This window comes from Selaginella moellendorffii, unplaced genomic scaffold, assembly GCF_000143415.4.
Source record: "Selaginella moellendorffii unplaced genomic scaffold, v1.0 SELMOscaffold_10, whole genome shotgun sequence".
Classification (NCBI taxonomy): Eukaryota; Viridiplantae; Streptophyta; class Lycopodiopsida; order Selaginellales; family Selaginellaceae; genus Selaginella; species Selaginella moellendorffii.
In genome coordinates this window covers 1,198,204-1,218,588 of record NW_003314271.1, presented here as the reverse complement: position 1 = coordinate 1,218,588, position 20,385 = coordinate 1,198,204, and positions in this window count along the sequence as shown.

The following is a 20,385-nucleotide window of genomic DNA, read 5'->3' as shown; positions in this document are numbered from 1 at the left end:
ATTTTTTCAACCCAAAGGCATCATCTGAAAAGTCAACACCACCATTCAAGGCATCGAAATACCAGTCAACTATGTTGTCCTCAAACTACCGGAGCAGACCGATGGATACTCGATTCTCCTCGGTCGACCTTGGCTCTGAACTGCCCAAGTTTATCAAGACTGGCCCAATGACAATCTTATCCTTCGAGGACCGGACGGACTGACAACCGTGTCGACAAAAGTGACCAAATCGCTGTCCAGCCACAACTGACCTATTGACTTGGAAGAATATAATCTCGAAGATGGCCTCGACGACTATGAAGAACAACAAATTCTCAAAATCTACCCCGATCTTGAACCTTTGGCCGAGATCGACCTGTTCCGAATCGTTGCCGAATTCCAATGAGAACGACCCCCGATTACATCAGCACTAAAAAATCCAGTCACTCGAGATACAAAACTCGAAGCACCACCGACATTCACAGTCAACAACCACAACAAAGTTGCCTACATTCCGTCAATTCCAGCCGATCAAAAACATGAAAAAGTCAGCCTTGCCGACAACGGCAACAAACACTACATTGTACTCGCCACTGACATCTCGGCAAGTTATCAATCTTCTCCAAAAGAAGAAACAGTTGTTCGCTTGGAGTTATCAAGACCTTTAGGGAGTTTCGCCAAAACTCAGCCTTCACACCATCACCCTTCTTCCAGACTCAAACCAAGAAGACAAGCAGCCTACTGGATGAATCCGAATCTGATGGAACAAGTAAAGAAAGAACTCGACAAGCTTCTCCAAGTTGAGTACATCTACCCAATTCGGAATCCGATATGGCTTTCACCACTGGTGGTTGTGCCGAAGAAAAATGGCAAACTTCAAATCTGCGTCAACTATAAACAGCTCAACGAAAACAGCCCACCGAAAAAGATGTCTTCCCGATACCATTTACCGACAAAGTTCTTGACGCAGTTGCTGGATACGAGATGTACTCCTTCCTCGATGGTTTGTCCTGCTACAACCAAATTCACATCACCAAAGAAGATCAGCACAAGACAGCATTCATCAATCCATGGGGAGCCTATGCTTACTGGCGAATGCCTTTTGGACTCTACAACGCCCCATTCACCTTCCAAAGGCTCGTCACCAACACTTTCCAAGACTACCTCACCGACTTCATGAGAGTCTTCATGGACGACTTCAGTGTTTTCAGCTCGGAAGATCGACATCTTGAATGCCTGGAGAAATGCCTCAACAAGTGCGAGGAGAACAACATAGCACTCAACCATGAAAAATGCGTTTTCTTCGTCAAATCTGGAGTACTTCTCGGCCATGTTGTCTGCAAAGACGGCATTCTCATCGACAAGGACAAAGTCGACGTCATCTCCAAACTTGAACCGCCGAAGAATCAGAAAGAACTTTGGTGCTTCCTCGGCAAAGTTGGATATCACCGACGATTCATCCACAAGTACGCTCACATCGCCAAACCACTCACTGATGGACTGAAGCAAGATGCCCAATGGACATGGAGGTCTGAACAGCAACAAGCATTGGACAATCTCCGACTCAAACTAACAACAACACCGATCCTTGCCAAGCCCGACTGGGCACAAGAGTTCCACATTCATGTTGACACTTCTGACACCGCTACTGGTGCAATTCTGAGCCAAACTCAACACGATAACCAAGATCAACTGATCTATTACGCCAGCCAACTACTCAACCCAGCTGAAAAGCTCTATTTCGTTAAAGTGGGATTTATTCAGTAAAATGGGACTAGGTACAAATTTTCAAGTATTTGAAAATGACGTGAAATTATATGTTTTTTGTCCAGGGGCTAGACATATCTGGGGCATGGTGACTAGCACGGTGACTTTGTGTCCAGACTGAGTCCATCTGGTTGTATAATAAATCTCATTGTCAAGGTGAACAAGCCGAATCTGAAACTAAAGAAGAGCAATGGCATGCGCGCACACACTATTTGTTTGTTCATTGAGCGTGTGGTGAGCTTTCCAAGATGAACATCATTCCTATTAGCCAGACATATAACTTAATGGTGAGAACATTTAGATATTATTCAATGTTATCTTTTTCTAACGAATCTAATTGTGAAGGTGTAGCAAGAGGCATTGTTAGTCTGGAGAAGTCATTTAACTCATTTGACCCTTAGTGTATTTTCATGAAACTAAATAACATTCATATTATTAAGGAATTTCTCTAGTACCTTTTTTTTACGACATAGAGGCTTGCATTTCTTTCAAATGTGATTTAGTAAAAGGCCTGAGGGCACATGCCATTCTATTTCTCAGACCGGTATTAAGATATACTAGTGCAAAGGGAAAAAGGTATTTGGTGATCAAGTAAATGGCATGAGGGCACACGCCATTATAAGCCTAAGCGCTAGTGGACACCTCCTTTTTGGTACTCTCAGCGGTACTATCATCCTTCTCCGGGTCAATTGTTTTGCTTTGGATTGTTGTCTCTGACGTTACTGGGGCGTTCTCGATAGTTGTTAATGTTGCCGTTTGTTCAGAAAAATGATCCCCTGGAGTATAGTACGGGGAGTTTGGAAGACTTATATATTCTACATCTTCACCTATCTCCTTCTCCGTCTCCTTCTCTGCCTCACTTACAGATTTTGTGCTTGCCATGAGAACGCTCTTCACCCTAAAATATGGAGTTCGTCTTGTTATAAAAGGAAACCAACACACACGCTGCAAGGGAATGATGGTACATAAAGCACGTAAGCCCACAATATGCGTTTATGTGCCATTAATATGGGCCACACGCCATATTATTAGATTTATGCACGTGTGATTGGTAAATGCATATGTCACAACATCTTTGTTTGATTGAATGCTGAATCTGGCTTCTTGTTCCTCGGCCCACAATAATGATCCTCAACATCGTTATCTGTCACTGCATTTCCAGAGGACATTGTTCCGCTACTATCTGGTGCTCTGGGTTCTGGCCAAAAGGACTCTTCCAATTCTTCATATACAACCGGCCCATTTTGGATAGCAGATATAATCTTATCCCAGTATTTGAGCAAAGGCTTGCACCTCTGAAAATAGGATTCTCCACCAAACACCAACCCCCTCTTCCAGAAGGCAATATGCTGTCTAATCCCGGCCACTATACTTTCCTGGTCTTTGAGTCCATCCGGGTGCATCGGCCGTGGGGAACCCTGAGGAATCATAGGTTCCCCAGTTATGGGATCTCTCTTGAAGAGTTCAATGCCGTCCACTGGCAGCCACACTGTATCCCATTCTCTCATCTTGTACCTCATCACTGGAGCACCGTCACGCATGCTGAAATGAAACTGAAGAGGCTTGGAGTGGCCAATCAGCATTTCGGATCCGTCCCTGATGTAGCCTCTTACAAACCCCTTAAAGTCTGGAACCTCTGTCACAAGTGCAGCTTCAACAGTGCCTTTGATGCAATTTTGGAATTCATTGTAGAGTTGTGGGAGGGTGAGGACATTGGATCGCCAGAGGGACTCTGCCAGGTGACTAAACATGGCATCGACGTTTTCATGAGTGTGCCCAACCATGAGAAAGCCAAGTGTAACCGTTTCAAATATGCCTTTGGCAACAAGCATCGCCAAGTACGCGAAGACGTACATGTTTTTGTTCTCACTGCCAGCATTGTCTATTTGGAGCAGAAGATGGGGTGGAAGGCCACATCGGCCGCAAGAACTTCCTTGAGATTCTGCTTCGTTTGGATGAGGCTGTGCATTCACCGGGCGACCAGCCTCGTCGGAATAGCATGAGGCCTCACGTGATAACCCTACAATCTGACGGCCAACATATTCACTGGGATGGCATGGGGCCCCACGCGATACTGCAAGCCTTTGCTCCTCCTCCAGCTGAACCCTGTATGGGGTTCGATCGACAAGGGCCTTATGCAAGGGTTGGCCGTTCAGCTCAGTCTGCGCACTTTGCAGAGACCTTAAGTGTTTTGCTAGGGACGCAATCATCATGTTTGCACCCCCGCCACCCCATAGAGGTACAAAGAAGTTCCCATAGTTCTGGGCACCATGCCCATGAGCGATTATGCCAAACAGAGACACAGGCAGCTGCATGGATGAAGAGATTGCCTTGGGGGCAGGATTGAGTCGAGGTAAGCACGTCTTTTTCTGGTCCATTTTGTCGTGGATGATGCAGAGGTAAGAGTCAGGTCTCTCCATGGAGAGAATCCTGTTATGATAATATGCAGTCCTGCAGCTTCTCTGCTCGATGTTGTGGTCGAGCCGCCTTCTAACCAACGTCTCTCGCTCTTGAGCGCTGCAAGAATTCTTCGACAAAGCCATTTTGATAGCAGTGCACTCGTCACACTTTGAAAAGCTGGAGTACTTTCCTATACTCACATCCCTGAACCTGTTGCTCCATAATCTACTAAATCTAGATTGGCTCAGCTTCCTGTAGCCATTACTCTGGAGTTCCCGATTCACATCTTCCAATATCGCCCCCTTGGTATACATGGAAGGGAGAACTCATTGGGTGTCTCGTGTTCCATCTTCCAAGAGGCGGGTTTTATGTGGTTGCTGCTCGCTACATGTCTCGACAAACCTTTTGAAGATTGCCTCTCCATATACAACATGACCCCTGGTTTTGTGCGTACCGTCGTTCCTATGGACTGCCTGTTGAACCCTTTGTTCCTCGAACTCAGTTTTGATTCTGTAGAATGTGGTTCGAGGGACTCCATAAATGATTCTCCATGCCTTCATGCAGACCAAACCCCTCTGGAAGACCATGCCCCCCACCTGATGTTCTAAAGCATCAACAGATGACCGTAATGCCTCATACACAAAATTGCGAGCTGCCTTCCAGGACAATGTCTTGTATCTTGCTCTCTCCTCTTCAATAGCATCCCAATCAGCATGTTGACAGCACCTCCTCTTGCAACAAGCAACTGTCGAGACCATTCGAACCTCCATCGCCATTTTCTGCCTTTTCGGTTCGTTGCTCAGATCCCTTTGGCTGCGCTTTAGGAAGGTGTACTTTCTTTTCCCATGAAGAGATGTTCTGTCATCAGTTGTAGTGGTGTTTGATTGTGAATCCTTCACATTCTCAAACACTAAGTGCCTCAATTTCCACCGCACAATGCTTCCAATAGTCAGACTGTTTTCTTCTGTGTCAATAACCTCTAAAATCGCAACTCCAATATCATCCCAGCCCAATTCTTGATTAGCAACTACATCTCTTGGATCGACAACTGTGGCTAAGCCCTCAGCTACCACCTCCCCCTCGGGGTTGTTTAGAAACACCTTTGCCTGAATCCATGTAGCACGGTTCTTAAGATCCACGGAGGGAACATGCGTCGCACTTGCGCTGTCCCCAACATCTGCTTTCTTCTGAAGATTTTTCAAGGCAACAACAACATTTACCCCAACGACCATCTCTCCTCGTTCAATAGCGACCACATTCCCATCGAAGACAGTCTCTACTGATACACCCCAAGCTTTTGACAGTGTATAACAAAGTTCCGATCTATAGACACAAGGGTCTCTTTTGCAACTCTCTTCCCACCATTCAAAATGTAAACCTTTTCCCCAACCCTAAAGGCCATTTTGAAAGTGCAGAAAAGAAGTTAAGACCATAAAAAAAATGATTGGAGAATGGCCTAAATCATAACATACCAAACAACCTCAATAGCATGAGGCCACATGCCATTATTCAAACATGCTATTGACACCCACATGAAATTTCGCATTCACAAAATTGGCATGCCATCTTGATATACACACAGCTGCAGGCAAGTAAAAACATACATGACAATACGCTAACCATGAAATTGCAAGGGCCCAAGATGGCATGTGGCCTCATGCCATTTCTAAATGTGGTCCTAAGCCATTCCATGGTGAACATACCAGAAAGCACAAGTGCCGAATATCAAGAGGAAGTGGTAGCCACACCAAAGACAGTGCCGCTCGCAACACCGCAACTGCTCGTAGTGCCGCTCGCACAAACTGCCACTCGCATAAACTGCCGCTGGCAATGGCGCTCGCAATGCTGCAACCGCTCGTAGACGCATAAACCACAGCCCACAACGCCGCTTACACAAGCAGTGCTCACTGCGCTCAGCGGAACCAAGAACACGGCGCACAAAAATGATAGACCTAGGAATGAGTTTGAGAATTCAAAAATAACACACGCTTGAACGTCACATCAAATCCTCTGACAAACCAGATCTTATGATTCCTTTGACAAATTTCAAACTTAGTAGCTTCTAGACTTTGCTGTCGGAGGTTGAACTTTGTCACATCATGTCCTTGCCTCGATCCAGCTGTGCCATGTCAGTGATTCGAACTTTGCCATGCCATGTCAGCGATCCGCGCCAAGATTATTCGCCGTGTAAAGGAATAATTATGCTGTGTGTGTACGTCCATTTATGGCAATATAAGGCCACACGCCATTCAAAGAATAATGTTAGTCGAGCATTTTTTGGTGCATTTTTGGGTTCAAAATTGCATGAGCCCACACGCTATAAAGTTTACCTGTACCAAAAATAGAAACAGCTTTATTTACTTGGGAATTTAAGTGGTTGAGGCATTTTTAAACTTACAAACACATGCCCTACTTACATTCCTTTGGTTGCTTAAAATTCAAAAATATTATAAACCTTTCTTTTTGCATTTTCAATGTTTTCAATTATGGTTTTTGATTTTCGCAGGACCAGCCTAGTAATCTATTTGCATCCCGTCATGTTTATAGCTAGCTTTCGTTTGTCCCCTTTGCTAGCCTGAGATACATCTGCTCGGCATCTGCCTCTTACAGCATTTGCCCAGAAAGGGCATCTTTCTTCACGCAGCATTTGCCACATGTTTAGGGTTTAGGGTTTAGGGTTTAGCAATTCAGTAGCTTGATAAACATGCAAATACAGAACTTGATGCAAAATCCTTTGATATGTCACAATGCCCCTAGGACCATAAACACATTTCAATAGAGAGGGTCCTTTCATTTCATAACTCCTTACGTAGATCTTGGTGAAACCAAAGTTAGTGAAGTTAGTTTCTTGTGATCCCGCATCTGATTGTGATGTCCCTTTGCAGTGTCGATGGAAAGGTCAATGCACACCAAATTGTAAAATCTTGGAGCAAAATAACGGTCGGATCTATGGCAAATGCCCCTGAAACATTGTAAGGCTCGTGTGGTCTCATGTGATGTCCGATCGAGATGCTTCTTTGCAGGGTCATCAAGAAAGACATTGTATACCATTCTGTAAAATCTAGTTGCGATCTAACGGTTGGATCTCCAGAAAACTCAAAAAAATCTTGCGCGTGTCAGAATATTCTAGGAATATACTCCTATGTGCCCCTGAAAATGGCATGCGGCCCCATGCCATTCAAGAGATAACGCCAGATGACGCCAAACATTTTTTGGTGCATTTTTTGGGATCAAAATTGCATGAGCCCACACGCTTGAACGTCACATCAAATCCTCTGACAAACCAGATCTTATAATTCCATTGTATACCATTCTTTATTTAGCTGAACATCTGGCATTTTTGGAAATACAAGATGCTTTGGAATATCCAATCATGCATGGTATAAATATAGCGAGGGTATTAAATGATATCCCAATCATGATCTTTCTTTTGGATTTCGTGTACATGCAGTTCGAGGAATGATGACGTTGCGGATTTCTTTTGGATTTCACGTGCATGCATGCGCGCGGCGATCCAGAAATTAATGGTGGCACCCAAATATGAGGAATGATGATGTGGCGGGATTACCAACCGTCGTGACATTTCGCGCGTGTGAGGTTAGGTTTTGCATTTTGCTTCGTACTCGCGCTCACACACTCGCGCTCGCATCGCGCTCCCACTCGCGATCACGCTCACATTCGCGCTCATCTACCTTCTCTACAGGTTTCTCGTGTGCATCGGCGTCCACTCGCGCTTGCATCACACTCGTGCTCGCATCGCACTCGTGTGCATCAGCGTCCACTTCAAGACACACCCAGTTTGTAACTTCGCCGCCAACTCCGCCGCCCACTCCGCCGCCAACTCCGCCGCCCACACGCAGCCCACTTGGCGTCCCGGGAGATTTCAGCGCCACTCTCCAACTGTAAGTGGCAGAGTAGCCTTGCTGCTACGATCCGCTGCACACACAATGCACATTCGCCAGCGAGTCCGGCCTCGATTGTCACGGCCTCCATTCGGCTTCAAATGGTAAGTCTTTTAGGCCAAGTAGAAAATGGCATGAGGCCACATGCCATTTAGTAGCAACATTGGCATGCACCGATTGGGCTCTCGAGTGCAGTCTGGTTACAGATGGCGTGTAGCCTCACGCCATCTTAGGATGCAGCCTCAAGACATCTGATGCAGTGGTGAATGGCGTGTGGCCTCACGTTATTTCCAGCTGCTAGCTTTTCATCTGTCAGCTCTAATTGTTGTGCATTTCTGAACATGCAAGGAATTGTGTTCTTCTTCCAGCCACTGTCAATGTGGATGCAGAGAAGGGGGAGGAGCTCACCAGTTGGACTTTCGGGATGGAAGGCAAGGATCTGAGGCTGTACAACACAGATGGTGGGAGAAAAGAATGCATGGGGATCCTCATCCAAGTGACAGACACTCCATGCAGTTCCATGCAAGAATATGGACTGACACTTGTGGTAGAGACAGCGTCCGCCTTCAAGATCCACCTTGCACATCCTAACGGCTTCCCGGAGGGGGGCAGCGGCTATGAGGAATTCCTAGAGGGAGCTAGGGAGAGGTTGTCCAGGAGGCCCACAATTTCAAAGACGCTGCGGGTCTATGAAGATCACATGGAATCCACGGACCTCACCTACGGCGATGTTCAAAAACTATATTCCAACATTGAGCCGTTAAGAGTGCCTCCAGTTCGCGAAGCGAAGGGGAAGGGGGTCGATCTAGAAACTACCCCGAAGCAGAAAAGGGTGGTCAAGCTCAAGCCGACGTCCGACTCTCCTGCAGCTCCGAAAAAGAAGCTACTCGGTGATGCCATTGCCTCGGGTTCGAACACTACACCCACCAAAAAGAAGAGCCGCAAAGAGCAGAAAGAGCAAGAAGAGGCAGCAAAAATCGTCGTAGATAATAATACTTGTTACTATTCCAACAAAGTATATACAATCGACGTGAGCTGTATCGACATTCAAAGCAAATACAACCACAGGCTAGTATCTGATGAGTGGGTGGAGAAACTGAAGCAGAAGATGCTAGCAAGTCCAGTAACACCCGACATCGCAGACGTGATCCCCTACTACCGAACAATGAAGGGCGAGACGAGGTTTCCAGACTTGATCAATAGGAAGGTGTTGGACGATCAGAACATCCGGTTCTATGCCGTCTCCGGGCAGCATTCTAGCTTGGCGATGCAAGAGATAGTTCTGGATATTATAGTGGGCGAGGAGGTGAAGAAAGTCTTCAAGACAAGAGTTGTCTACCTGATAAAAGGCAACTCGCCCCTCCGATCTATCATATCCATCTCCCACGCGCAGAATGTCAAGCAAGAAACGTGCTACAAATCGGGTCTGCATGAGACATTGGCACGAACACGGAAGCTCTGGGTTCAACTGAAGAAGCCACAAAAACCAGGACAAGGACGTGCACTAGCAACTAGCGCCTGGCAGGTAAGCCTCGTTGCATGTGGCATAGCATGTGGCCTCACGCCATTTCCATTGCAGGAATTCTCGAGTCTTCTCTCGAAAACACTGGGGGTCAATGACACACTCAGCATCCATAACATTCTACTCGCGATAAAAGTTTTTTTTGACAAATGGGTAGATGTGCTGAGGAGGTACCATGACGGGGAGTTGCTAAACTCAATGGGTGTGGAGGACGGCCGGAAGCCCAATGATTTGAAGCTCAACGCCTTGCGTTTCTCGCGGTCTCTAGACGACAACGACCTTCTGACAGTGGCTAATGCTCTTCTACATGGTGAGGTAGTCTTCAACAAGACCAAAATGACTCCCGGCCATATTGTGACATACGAGGACTTGTGCACGACTTTGAGAGCTCGTGCGCTATTGAAGGATTGGATCTTCGAGCAAGTGGCCGTGGAGAGGGTGAGCAGGGCGAGACGAGGTTTCCAGACTTGATCAATAGGAAGGTGTTGGATGATCAGAACATCCGGTTCTATGCCGTCTCCGGGCAGCATGAAGACATCGACGACTACGTGAAGGGGGCCCCCAAGTTCATCGATCTGCTGCGGGATGCCACGAAAAGTAAAGCTGAGAAGTTGGATCAGTATCCAAATTTCATTAAGAGGGATGTCAACCGCCGGCTTCAGAAACAGCTCGACCCCGCATCAGAGGCCTATCGAGAACCTTACCGGGTATACGTGAATTCGAATGAGGATCAAAGGTGGAGGAGCATCGTTTCCCGCGGAGATGAGCAGGTCAAGAACATCTTTTGTGTGATGGACTTCACAAACGAGGAGATCACTCATGCAGACGAAGTCAGCTCCATCATTGACTTAATGGTGGGACTTGCGGAGGTGGAATCTTCAGTCCACTATATGATCTATGACTCTGAATCCTATCACAAGTTCTGGAAGGCCTTGAACGAGGTGAAGGCTCGGTTGAAAGGCAAGGAGATGCAGGAGATCCATGGGATAATGGCTAAGAAGAAGATACCGACGAATGTCCGCATCTTCACACTCGCCCTTGTTATTGGTCCTGCAGCAGAGTGGGACTGGAGTGACTTCCCAGCTTCGTTCGACAAGGCCGATTGAATTGATCTGAGGGAGGTCAATTTACCTGTGCCTGAGGAACTGAAGACGGCTATGGAGCTTTCGAATCCAGAGAAAGCTCCAGGTGCAACATGGGAAATGCTCAGCTGGGTCTTCAACGCAATAGCACCTGCTTCCAACTCCAAGGGCAAATGCGTTGTCGAGTACAACTGCGGCGGACTATTCTTTCGAGCCGCACTACTCAAGGGTGTCCCGTGTGTTGCGGTGACAAACTCCATTGAAGAGGTGACTTCAATGAAGCATATAATTACAGTTGCCAAAGAAAAACAGTATTTTCTCTACGAACCTGGTGAGTACGCACTTTAAGTTTAAATGTTATCTCACAAGCTCTGTATGCAGGAGCATGGCCACCCCCAGATGCTGAAACGGCGTTAACAGCTACTGTTGGGCCGAGCTTACAACCTGCACAAGGTAAGGTCATGTGAGGCCTCACGCCATTTTGATTATAGATCATTGTGAATATTCAGACACGAGGACTAAAAAGTGCACTGGTGGCGCGTCGAAGAAGGACAAACAGACAAGCAATAGGAAAAAAGGAGGTACAAATTATATTTGCAATGGCGTGTGGTCTCATGCCATTCCTTGCAGGAGACACTTCTTCAAAGGCAAAACAGGCAAGCACCAGCCAAGCTTAAACTGACAGTGGTCATAAAAAGCGAAAGCACGTTGGACAGTCGTCGGGATCAGAGGCGTTTGATTCGAAAAGGAAGAAGGGCAACGAAAAGATGATAGGTAATGCCTCGCGGTCACCACCTCCTGACTCAGATTCCTATGGCGGACTCCCCTTCCCCAATCTCAATGGAGAGGTACAATGGATGAGGGATGCTTTTCAAGTCAGGGCCACGTTTTTCTCATCTCGTCGTCTTCGAAGGGTGCAAGAACGTGCAGAAACCATGTTAAGACAGTCGGGTGAGGATACGGTCCTAGGTCACGCACTAAAACAGGCTATGGATGTCTTGTATTTTGAGATGGAGACTCGGCCAGATGATTTTCCCAAGATGGTCTTGGAAGAATAAGCCATCCAGCCTGAGCAGCCTATGGAAGAAATGCAGGAGGGGGATGAGGAGCCAGAGAAAGATAATGAGCAGGAAGAGCAGAAGGACGAAGAGGAGGACAAAGAAGAGGAGGACGAAGAAGAGGAGGATGAAGAGGACTTGGATGGTCCTCACAATGGTGACGATCACAATAACGACGACGACGATGATGACGACGATGGCCAGCCTGAGGTGGCCAAAGAGCAACGGAGAAAGGTTATACAAGACAAACCATCAGGTAAATAATAGTACATCCATTCCTAACCTTTTACCATTTCTAACATTGTCCATGTAGGTTGCAAAGCAAATGGTAAGTAGAGATTATTCAGTTGAATTAAGATACAAACTCTAGCCTTTAGTGTCGAGGAAGGATAGTGCCAAGCAAGGGTCGAAACGTATGTTCAATCCTTCAGAATCAGCAGTGTGCCCAAGTGATATCGGTCCTAGTTCCTCAATAGCAGTTGATGGTAAATACAGTATAGTCGATTCAATGTGCTAATGAGTTTGTTTTTAGTAGCCAGTAGGGAGGATACCATCTCAATTGAAGGGAGATATTTGGACATGCATATGGATTCGCCAGTGGACTCTACTTGCCTGCAAGAGTCATCAGAGCTGGTGGAGGCTACTATCCATATCAACGCCAAGCAAGCTGACCACGCTCCACTTGATGCTGCCCATACCACTGAGTCAATCTTGTCCACGTATCCAACTGATGGTGACCAGGCGCCATTGGACCCGCATGAGGCCGCCCCAGCTGCCGAGCCGGTCGTATCCTCATTTCCAACGGACTCAACGTGTGCCCAATCGTCTGACTACGTGCCGTTGGAACCTCCCTACACCGCCCCTGCTGCCTGTTTGGTCATGTCCACTTTGCCAACGGAGGCACCAGCTGAAATGGCGTGTGATCACACGCCATCGAAACCACCCCATGCCACTGTTGAGCCAGTTGTACCAGAGTCTACAGCTGAAATGGCATGTGCCCACACGCCATCGGATGCGATTGACCCCACATTGCAGAGGAGAGTATTTCCGCCCTTCACGTTTCCTTGACCAAAACCCTCTCAACGACCATCGGGAGCACCATTCGCTAATATTGTAGATGGTAAAATTGACTTGTACCATTTTTTATGCTGACGCATTTCATTTCAGAGTCACGGCGAAGGTACTGTATCGTTTTTGATCTGAACGGTGTCCTTTTCTCCCATGAGCGTGGCTCGTCCTCGAATGTCACTGCACCCTCCAAAGCCTGCGATCGCAAGTTGGTCAAAAGAGACAGATTCATATTAATCACACGGGAGAAACTGCGGGATCTAATAATGACCATGCGACACTTAAAATAGAGGGCCGGGTTCAATTTGCAATTGGGAGTTTGGACATCCATGATGCGCCACAATGCATTAACGTTGCTACAGATGATGCACGATCAGACGCGAGTAATATTACCATTTGACTTTCTCCTAACGCAGGAGGATTGCTTGACTATGGTCCATGTGAGGGGTAGCAAGCCCATCTTCGTCAAGCCAGAGGCTATAGTGATGAACCGGACTGCTAGGTCAAGTGAAATCCTCATCATCGATGACTCGCTGATTAAAACTGCAGCAAACACGCACACATATGCAGTGCACCCCATCTCTTGCAGTATGGAAACTAGGGAGAAGAAACCATATGTTCTGGGGGACCTTGCAAAACGGCTTGGAGCGATGGTGATAGAGAACCGGCCAGTCCAGGAGGTGGCTGCAGAAATCAACCAAATGGCAGATGGAATGGTATATCAGAAGCCATTTGATCGGACAGACACCAGTCATCATTTATGGCATGTATATTGTCTAGCCAAGCACTATCCGCATCTCCATAATCTGCTCAACCGGATGGGTTCTTCGACCACTGAACATGAGCGTGGACATATTAGAGAAGAGATGGCATTACTATTGGGTTTAAATCCTGATAGTGTGGAGAGTGATGAAATTCCAAGATTATTGTATAGGCGTTGGAGGCAAAAAATAACAGTTTGAGATGGCATGTATTTATTTAAAAATGTAACTTATTATGGCATGGGGTTCCATGCCATTGTATTAATATTAAAAGACAATTCTTTGAGAGGATTTGCATTATACTAGAAGTGTTATAGCATGTTATTGGAAGTCTACGAAGTTGTTTTATTAATAAGGGGAAAGTAAAGATTGAATGGGGACTTGGGCTCCACCTAGACTCGGAGCAACTGAGCCAATATTAAAAGGATGGAAAGAAATTGGACGACGATGACAAGGAGAAGAGAGAGGTGAAGCAGTGGCAGGGGGAGGAGAAGTGACTGAGTAGACATTTCCTTGTTTAAAATAAAATGGCATGTGCCTCAATGCAGTTGAATTTTGTTATATTTATATACTATATAAAGGTTTGGAAACCTTATTTTACAAGTGGGATAATGACAATTCCCACTTTAACGAAATAGAGCTTAGTGCACTTTTATTTATGGGCCCTTTCCTATGGATTGTCTCTTGAGAAATTCTTTTTAGTTATTTACAATCCATCATGCTTTCTTACAAATTCATGCCTTTTCAAACAAAAGCTAAGAGCTGCAACTCTCCCAAGAGTCTTGCTCTTTTGACACCCTACCCCTTAGGTCGAGCTCAGATGGATGTAAACTAGGCCTGCTAGATGTTAAGTTTAACATGTAATGTGATTCCTTTAGCCAACCAACAGAGTCAGACATGAGATTGCTCTAATACCAATTGTAAGTTATTAAATTTAAACTTTTTGAAAGGTCACCCAATTTAATACTATTAAAACTCAAGGATGTTTATGTAAGTGATTAATTTTTCCATTCTACTTTAGTCACTTAACCGCACCTTTGACCATTTGAAAGAGTCTCACTCACAACCTCCATAAGTCTTATTTAAGACTTAGGGGCATACTAGCCCTGTGAATGGCATCTATGCCATTTAACCTTTGCATTTGGTCCAAGTGCTTTATGTGTTTGATTCCATTACCGGCACCCAAAGGTACCACCGATATATCATCCTATTACGCTAAAGCCATGCCCATTCACCCTTGTCACATCAATAGTTCAAGACTACTTATATCACAGTCCTATCTCTCAAATATTGGGCCATCCATCCATGAGTGGTCATCGATTGACCACATCTTAGCACCCTTAGGATGCCTTGATAAATAAGGAACACCCTTCCCTAATGCCCCTTTTTCCATCCCCACCAAATCCTTTTTCATCCACGGTAGTGCTTGCTAACACCACCACTAGGTCAAGGCTCGAAGGCCTGATCACAAAATCCTACTATCCTTTGGGACTTCCTTACCATGTGACTATATCTTTGATCAATACACTAGAGGACTACTCCTCTTATTTTCCATAGTCCAGGACTTTAGGACGACATTTTGAAACACCATGGCCCTACGCAAGCTTCATGGGTACTCTCCCCACCTTCCGCCTTTGGGTGCTATAGCCATGGGGCTAAAGCAAGGTTCCAGTGAGCCACACTAGGTATCTAAGTAGGTAGTGCCACCCATATTTGGATTAGGAGCATCGACCTTTCGATCTCCCGAAGGAACTAAACTTAGCTTTTGAACACTTCATTAAGCTACCCTACTTGTCAGTCCATATTCACTCTAGCCTTAGACTTCTTAGTGAATATATCATCACCCAACATGTGGGTATAGCTTTCCTATGTCACACTAGCCTTTCCTAGTTAAACTGGTTTTACTAGAGTTGGGCTTTCATTCCATAGTATAGTGCACCCTATCTCTCTCCCCTTAAGCTAACTGGAAAAGGGGCAATTGCTTAATGAGAGAGCCTTTAGTGTCTATTTTATCCCCATTTATCCCCCAAGGTTCCAAGGATCCACAGTGACAGTATATCCAAATCTCATCCCATGATTACACTCACCCCCCCTTTAGAGATGTCAATGTTGTCATTGACTATTAACTAACAACCCTACTGAGCCAAGGGGAACCAGCACCTCCATTTCCGCACTCAATTTACCAATTCTTCCATTGTGTAGACCAGCTATTCCATGTGAGGCAACTAGTCATCCACCTGTACCGCAGTCCTATGGTGGATACCTTCATCCGTGGAAACTCCACACAAAAGGAAGGACATATGCATGGATGTCTAATATGTACTATTTCAAATTTAGGGGTAGGAATATACCTTGCTCAAGGGTATATTATATTTTTAAGGAGCCACTAATCAATGGGAATCAAACCCGTGCCATTTACTCCGATACCACATGTAATGCACCTATCTTTCTCCCCTTAAGCCAATTGAAAAAGGGGCAATTGCTTGATGAGAGAGCCCTTAGTGTCTATTTTATCCCCATTTATCCCCAAAAGTTCCAAGGATCCATGGTGACAGTATATCCAAATCTCATCTTATGATCACATGTGCTACATATAGCCTGTATTAGTATTCAGACTCGGACTCAGACTTGGATTTAGACTCGGTCTCGGTCTCAAACTCAGACTCGGTCCTAGTCTCGATCTCGGTTTTGGTCTCGAACTTGAATTCCATTTGGGTCCATCTCGAACTCCATCTCAAGTTTATTTCAGACTCCATCTTAAGTCCATCTTGAACTCCATCTCGGGTCCATTTCAAACTTTATCTTGGACTCCATCTTGGATCCATCTTGGACTCCATCTTGAACTCCATCTCAAACTCCATTTTTGGACTCTATCTTGGATTCCATCTTGACACTTCCACGTGTCATGTGTTCTTGTGTCCATTTTCTAGAGACTCATTTATTGCTCACTTCGTGCTTATTCCTTGAGCACTTTATTGGGAGTTCCACTCTCACTCTTGACTTCTCAACTTAGAACTTTTAGTCTAAATATGTTATGCTTATTTGGCTTCTGCTTCAGCCACTACCACCTTTTTAGCTCCACTTTGGGGCTCTAGAATTTGTGTCACACACTTTCGCTCTCGACTTTTCAAGTTAGAGATTTTAGTCTAAACATGTTATGCTTGTTTGCTTTCGTTTTGGCCACTACCATGTGGCACCCTTTTGGCTCCACTTTGGGGCTCGAGGATTTGTGTCTCACAGTTTAACCCTAAGTATCCCAAGACTCTTAACCAATTGGAAAAAGTGAGTACACTTTTATTCACTTATACTAATCTTGTATAAACAATCAAAGGGAATAATTCAAAAAACAATCTATAAAAGTTCAACCATAGAGAAAAAGGGCCCATTTGTTGTTGTTGATAAAGAGTTGTAGCACATATGTTTTCCACCCTTTATCCTATGATGATTTACCATAGAATAACTATGAAGTGGAACCTAAACCCTTCATGTGCCATATGTCACATGCCACATGCCACATACCACATGCCATATGTCCCTAAGGATAGCGGAGTGGAACCCGAGTTTCAAGGCTTTGGGCCATTGAATGAAGGAACGAAGCCAAACTCCCAAGTTTATAACCAAGGAGCAAAGTGTAAGTGGTTAAATTTTCCATTCTACTTTAGTCACTTAATTGCACCTCCGACCACTTGGAGGAGTCTCATTCACAACCTCCATAAGTCCCATTTAGAACTTAGGGCTTGCTAACTCCAAGAATGGCATCTATGCCACTCAACCTTTGCACTTGGTCCAAGTGCTCCACATGTCTGATTCTATGACCGACACCCCAAGGTACCACCAACATACCAGCCCATTATGCTAGGCCATGCCCATTCACCTTGGTCACATCGGTGGTCCAACACCACCTGCATTTCAATCCCGTTTCTCAAAGACTAGGCCATCCATCCATGAGTGGCTATCCCAGATCCACTCTATAGCATCCTTAGGATGCCTGCAGACATGGGGAATAGCCTTCCCCAATGTCTCCTTTCCAGTCCCCACCAAGTCCCTTCCTGTCCATGGCGGTGTTCACCAACACTGCCACTGGATCAAGGCCTACAGGCCCGACCACTAAGTCCAACTGTCCTTTGGGACTTCCTCACTGTGTGACTGTGTTCTTTGTCACCACACCAGAGGGCTACTCTTCTTCCTTTCCACAATCTGGGACTTTGGGGCTACATTTCAGAACACCGTGGCCTTATGCAAGCCTCATGGGTACTCTCCTTGCCTTCTGCCTTTGGGTGCTCTAGCCATGGGCTTAGAGCGAGGTTCCATTGAGCCACACTAAGTATCCAAGTAGGTAGTGCCACCCACACTTGGATTGGGAACATCGGCCAGTCGATCTCCCAGGGGAACTAGAGCCAACTCTTGAACACTTCACCAAGCTACCCCACTTGTTGGTCTGTGTTCACTCTAGTCTTGGACTTCCTAGTGGGCAGCTCATCACCCAACATTGGGTACAGTTTTTCTGGGCCAAATTGGCCTTTCCTGGCCAAACTGGCTCCATTGCAGTCCTCCCCCTCACTATACTTTTGGAGCTCACCAAACCCCCCAAGGTCTGGGAGATGAACGCTTTGGGCTTTCACCCTCTCAGACTCGAACTCGGACTCGGGCTCGGGCTTGGTCTCGGACTCGGCCTCGGCCTCGGTCTCGGTCTCGGTCCTGGTCTTGATCTCGGTCTCGGTCCTGGTCTTGGTCTCGGTCCCGGTCTCGGTCTCGACCTCAAACTCCATCTCGGGTCCATCTCGGACTCCACCTCGGGTCCATCTTGGACTCCATCTCGGATTCCATCTTGGGTCCATCTCGGACTCCATCTCGGACTCCATCTCGGACTCCATCTCGGACTCATCTCGGACTCCGTTTTGGTCCATCTCGGACTCCATCTCGGATTCCATCTCGGGTCCATCTCGAACTCCATCTCGGACTCCGTCTCGAGTCCATCTCGGACTCTATCTCGGACTCCGTCTCGGTCCATCTCGAACTCCATCTTGGGTCCATCTTGGACTCCATCTCAGACTCTTCCACATTTCATGTGTCGGTCCTCTTGTATCTTTTTTCTATAGACTCACTTATCTTTCACTTCATGCTTGTTCCTCGAGCACTTCATTGGGAGTTCCACTCCCACTCTCGACCTTTTCAAGTCGGAGCTTTTAGTCCAAACGTGTTACGCTTGTTTGGCTTTTGCTTCGGCCACTACCACGTGGCACCCTTTAGGCTCCACTTTGGGGCCTAGGGATTTTATGTCTCACAACTCCACCACCCATAGAAAAAGTTTGATGTCCTCATTGAACGGTAAACCCTTTCATAAAGTAACACCCGCATGTGTTACCATTTCCATCCTTGGCACCCAACCAATATTTGTCTATGGTTTGACACCGAAGGCTCACCATGCCTTGTCCATCCTCTAAGGAGCATAACCTCTTTAACATAGAGACTCATTTGACCACCTGGGGTGGTTTACTCCCTTTTATTGGTTTAGTTCCTGCTAAACTGTAAGCGACAAATTTTTCCATTCTACTTTAGTCACTTAATCACACCTCCAACCACTTGGAGGAGTCTCATTCACAACCTCCATAAGTCCAACTCAGGACTTGGGGCTTGCTAGCCCTGAGAATGGCATCCATGCCACCCAACCTTAGCACTTGGTCTAAGTGCTCCACGTGTCTGATCCCATGATCGACACCCCAAGGTACCACCGACGTATCGGCCCGTTACGCTAAGGCTATGCCCATTTACCTTGGTCACACTGGTGGTCCAACACCACCTACATTCCAATCCCGTCTCTCAAAGACTGGGTCATCCGTCCATGAGTGATCATCCCAGATCCACTCCTTAACATCCTTAGGATGCCTACAGACGTGGGGAATAGCCTTCCCCGATATCTCTGTTCCAATCCCCACTAAGTCCCTTTCTGCCCTTGGCCGTGTTTGCCAACACCGCCATTGGATCAAGGCCCACAGGCCCGACCACTAAGTCCCAAGGTCCTCTGGGACTTCCTCACCACACGACTGCATCCTTGGTCACTGCCCCAGAGGACTGCTCCTCTTCCTTTCCACAGTCTGGGCCTTTGGGACAACATTTCGGAACACCGTAGCCTTACGCGAGCCTCATGGGTACTCTCCCGCCTTTCGCCTTTAGGTGCTCTAGCCAGGGGCTTAGAGCGAGGTTCCGTTGAGCCACGACAGGTATCCAAGTAGGTAGTGCCACCCACACTTGGACTGGGAGCATCGGCCAGTCGATCTCCCGGGGGAACTAGAGCCGGCTCTTGAACACTTCACCAAGCTACCCCGCTTGTCGGTCCGTGTTCACTCTAGTCTTGGGCTTCCCAGTGGGCAGCTCATCACCCAACACTGGGTCTGACCTTCCTGGGCCAAACTGGCCTTTCCTGGCCAAACTGGCTCCACTGCAGTCGTCCCCCTACTATGCTTTTGGAGCTCACCCCCCAGGGTCTGGGAGACGAATGCTTTGGGGCTTTCACCCTCTTCAGACTCGAACTCGGACTCGGACTCGGACTTGGACTCGGACTCAGACTCGGACTCGGACTTGGACTCGGACTCAGACTCGGACTCGGACTCGGGCTCGGGCTCGGTCTCGGCCTCGGCCTCGGTGTCGGTCTCGGTCCCGATCTCGGTCTCGGTCTCGGCCCCGGTCTCGGTCTTGGTCTCGGTCTCGACTTCGGACTCCATCTCGGGTCCATCTCGGACTCCATCTCGGACTCCATCTTGTGCCCATCTCGGGTCCATCTCGGACTCCATCTCGGACTCCATCTCGTGCCCATCTCGGGTCCATCTCGGACTCCATCTCGGGTCC